This window comes from Bufo bufo, chromosome 1, assembly GCF_905171765.1.
Source record: "Bufo bufo chromosome 1, aBufBuf1.1, whole genome shotgun sequence".
NCBI lineage: Eukaryota > Metazoa > Chordata > Amphibia > Anura > Bufonidae > Bufo > Bufo bufo.
Window position 1 is genome coordinate 235,063,722 of NC_053389.1, and position 4,950 is coordinate 235,068,671.

The window sequence follows — 4,950 nt, forward strand, 5'->3', positions numbered from 1 at the left end:
GATGGGACCGGCACAGCGTGATTATTATTTTAAATATGATGGTGATGTCACTTCAAGTGATCTCTTTAAACCCAATCATCATGATAGGCTGTTAGTTACCGCATCATGGCGTACACACTACGTCATGAGATCAAAGTGTCACCGCAAGTATGCTTGTGGTGACACCGGCATCTAAACGGGTGTTCCGGACAGCACCCGGCAGGGGACCAAGCGGTGTGGTCCCTGCCTCTGGATCGCTGTGATTGGTCAGCAAAATGCGCTGTTAGGGAATCCCCAATCCCCTAAATTTAGAATGGCCGAACACCGCCCCCCCCCATCCTCCTGCAATTATTCAGGAATGCACGAGTGCCCCCCAGTCATATTCAGGATTTAACGGGGAGGGAGCTCCCTCTTCATTGGGCCACTGCTCTGCTGTGACAGCATCCCGATGGTTACCTTGTCAACCGGACGCCTTCACAGGCATCCAGGCTTGCCATGGTATGTAAGCTTGACAGGTTCTTGCCAGAGGCAGAAGCCTGATCAGGCTTAGTGTAAATGAAAATACACTGCAGTACACTATATGGTGTACTGCAGTGCATTGTACAGCCATAAGACCCACTGGATCTTCAAGGACCAAGTGGGCCTGGTTCCAAAAAGTGTTAAAAAGAAAAAAAAAAGTTAAAAAAAAAAAAAAAAAAACTTTTTTCCCATATCTGCACATATAGAAATGGTTAACAATGAAAAAAAAATACACTACACATGATTGGTATCACGTCTGTAATGACCAGATCAACAAAAGGATCACGTTACTTTTCCCACATGGTGAACGCCATTTACAAAAAAAAAACTATGATGGAATTGCAATTTTGCCCATCTCCCTTCCCAAGAAATGGTTTAAAAAGTGATAAAAAAAAATCATATCTATCCCAAAATAGTACCAAACCATCACCTCATCCCGCAAAAAATGAGCCCCTACATGAGACAATTTCCCAAAAAAAAAAAAAAAATATGGCTTTCAGAAAATCGAGACACAAACATGATTTTTTAATTTTTTTAAAATGCTTTTATTGTTCTATTGATGTACGTTTTTACAATAAAAATTATCTGATTTAAAAAAATAAATAAAAATAATGCTTTTATTGTGTAAAACTGAAATAAAATAAGAAAAATACATATTTGGTATCAACGTGTAACAACCTTCCCCATCATAGGCTACTTTCACACTAGCGTTTTTGCTGGATCCGGCAGGGTTCAGCAAAAACGCTTCGGCTACTGATAATACAACCATCTGCATCCGTTATGAACGGATCCGGTTGTATTATCTTTAACATATTCAAAAGATTGTGTGAATCTGTGGGCTGAGAGCACCCATCCTGGTTCCCTCATACAGTAGTGCGACCTATCACTTGTGAATCCAATCTTATCTTTAACATAGCCAAGACGGATCCGTCATGAACACCACTGAAAGTCAGTGGGGGACGGATCAATTTTCCATTGTGTCAGACTGCACCACATCCCATAACTGAAAGAAAAACGCAGCATGCTGCGGTTTGCTCTCCGGTAAGAGAACGCAACCAAACGGAACGGAATGCATTCCGTTCTGTTATGTTTTGTCCCCATTGACAATGAACGGGGACAAAACTGAAGCGTTTCATTACTGTATTGAGACCCGATGACTGATCTCAATACCGGAAAATATTAGCGCTAGTGTGAAAGTATCCTAACCTGTCAGGTGAACATTGTTAAAAAAAAAAAAAAACTATGCCAGAACAGCCATTTGGTTACCTTGCTTCACAAAAAGTGTAACATCGAGAGATCAAAAATATGTACCCCAAAATAGTATCAATACTGTCACCTTATCCCGTGGTTTCCAAAATGGGTTAACTTTTTGGGAGTTTCTACTGTAGGGTGCAACAGGAGGGCTTCAAATGTGACATGGTGCCTAAAATCCAGTCTAGCAAAATCTGCCCTCCAAAAACCATATGGCGCTCGATGAGGGCCTCCCGAGCCCTGTCGGGTGCCCTTACATCAGTTTACCACCACATGTGGGGTGTTTCTGTAAACTGCAGAATCGGGGTAATAGATACTGAGTTTAGTTTGGCTGTTAACCCTTGCTGTGTTGCAGGGAAAAAATTTATTAAAATGGAAAATATGTCATCTCCGTTTTCCTTTAATTCTTGTGGAACGCTTAAAGGGTTAACAAAGTTAGTAAAATCAGTTTTAAATAACTTGAGGGGTGTGAGCTATCACTATCTGCCTTAAAAGCAGAGAAATTATTCAAAAGTTATTACCACATAAAGTGATTTCCAAAAATCAGCCTGGTCATGAAGGTGCAAAATTGCCTGGTCATTAAGGGGTTAAAGGGCCAGTGTCCAATATGTAAATGATGATTAACCACTGTATAATGAATAGTTCCTTCATTTTCTAATAAAGTTTGTTTCAACTCCTCAGCATTTTCAAGATCCCTGTTCACTGTCAGTGAATGAGAACTTCATTTGCGTCTAGGGGCTAAAAACCCATCCTTCTTGGGGCTTGTACGGCGGGTCCGCAATACACTGTCACCGGCCCGTGTGCACTCCGCATCATGGATGCGTACCCATTCACTTGAATGGGTCCGCAATCATGGAGATGCGGAACGGAAGCACTACTTGTTCTATTTTTTTGTGGTGCGGACGGATCACTGATTTATTCAAGTTGAAAGGGGCTCGATCTGTCCCGACCGCCGCAAATTGCGGTCCCCAGTGCACGGAATGGCCGTGTGAATAAGTCCTTAGGCTACTTTCACACTAGTATTTTTGCTGGATTCGGCAGGATTCAGCAAAAACGCTTCCGTTATTAATAATACAACTATTATGACTATTCATGAAAGCCTCTATATGATCTCCAAGGATTCCACATCTTTAGAACGGACGAGCGTGAATGAGATTCCCAGTGGGCTAGCTCTTCGAAGCGGTATAGCTGATCTACTTTGTCAGTCCAGGTCTGTATAGAGGGAGGTGAGTCGGTCCTCCAAAAATATGGTATGAGCAGGCGAGCGGCAGTTATGAGCATGGTGGGGAGGTTGTGTTTAGTAGTTGTGAAGTTATTTGGGCACCATAGAAGTACCAGTTTAGAAAGAGAGTAGTAGAGCAAATTTGATTTATCAGTTTATTCACCTCTTTCCAGAAGGGTTGGATGCATGGTCTTTGTTAGAGATGGAGGGGTTAATCTTGTGGAGAAACTCTGGAGTTTTGTACCGTCTGGTTAGAAGTTTAAATGAGTTTTCTCGCTTGTATCATTGGGGGACACAGGACCGTGGGTATAGCTGCTGCTGCCACTAGGAGGCGACACTAAGGCTGAAAAGTGATAACTTCTCCGCTGCCTGCTATACCCCCTCCAGCCTGGAGAGAGCATATCGGTTTTTAGCTTAGTGTCGTAGGAGGCAGACCTCCCTGCTTTCAGGGCGGCTTCCTTTTTGTTATTTTTTTCTCTTAGTTATGGGAAACAGTCGCCTAGCTTCTCTGTCTACCCGGGGAGCAAGACCGGTGTCGTTTTACCTCACGACCCGACCTCCCCACAGAAGAAAAGGTGGACCAGGGCAGCCTCGCTCCCCTGCTTCCCGCCAGCCAAAGGGTCACCTGGATCCGTGAAGACCCTCCCACCATTTCAGACTCCTGCCACTTCGGTGCCAGCTGCTGAGGAAGATGACCCTGCTGGTCCATTAAGGGAGGGTGAAGAGAAGAGGATAAAGATGGGGTGAGTAATCGAGACTGGATGAGTATTTTACCCTCCCCCTTCTCCCTCGGGTCTCATCCTCTCCACTGGACCACAAAAGGGTACTTACCCCCTCCCCCTGCTTAATGCACCTTGGGGAAGCACTTAGGGAGGCTCCCGCTCTTCACTGGAGCCACCGTTATCCAGGCCGGCCACCTCACTACCTCAGGCCCCGGCTTCCTTTCGGGCCTACCCGCTTTTCAGGTCGCGCCCGCCTTAGGCTCGTTCTTCGGGCTGCCGCGGGACTCCCGCGGCTGTTTTCCCTCTGTTCCCCGGCCAACCGGAGCTGCATCGTGGTCTGCCGTGGGTGGCTAATTTAAAATGCAGGCTGCATGTCGCCGCCTACCCCTATGATGCAGGGGGCGGGGCTAGGATTATTTTTTGCAGTCCGCCTCCCTCCGCCGCAGCCCAGGGGGGAGGATCTTTTGATTCATTCTCCCTCACGCTGCTACTGGGACAAAGGGACCTGTAGTTCCCTGCAAGATGGTAGGATGGTTGTACCTCTCCCCAGCCTGGAGTCCAGTATGGGTTTTGGTTGGCTGCCCTGTCCGAGCCCCTAGCCTGCCACCAGCCATTACATATTAAGCATGCCCTAAATGCAAGATTAAGTCCCTCGCAGCCAGCCTGATTTTGTATGGTGATACCGCAGGCTATGCGCCAGACAGGGTCTGCCCCCCGAGCCTACGCAACTGCATGTCCACCCTGACCGAGTGGAACCGGACTGGGCCCGTGCCTTATCCTGGGCAGTGGAGGACCTCTTGAAAATATAACAATCTACCCTCTCTTCATGGGTCATTTGGTTGATAAATCCCCACCTGCGCAGTCCGCACATTCCTCAGGCGGTCAGCTTAGGGGCAGACCTTCGCACAAGTGGCCCAGAGCAGGACATCATTTCTCCTCTGACGCCTCAGCATCTCCACCCCCACCGGGGTCGTTCTTGGACGCATCCTCCCTTCCAGGGGGAGTTCTGTCCGAAGGGGAGATTGGGGACTCTGACACTGATATGGATCCAGAACAATCTTCTAAGATTGCTTCCATGGTGGTCAGCCTAGTTACTGCTGTCCGTGACACCTTCCAGGTGCATGATGACTCCCCCTCCACGAGTCACTATGGAGTGTCTTTTCTCCACTCCAGGTAGTCGCCTAAAGCCTTACATGACTGCTTTTTAGTGGTCATTGCGAAGCCATGGCACCGTCCAGATCGTCTCTTTACCACATC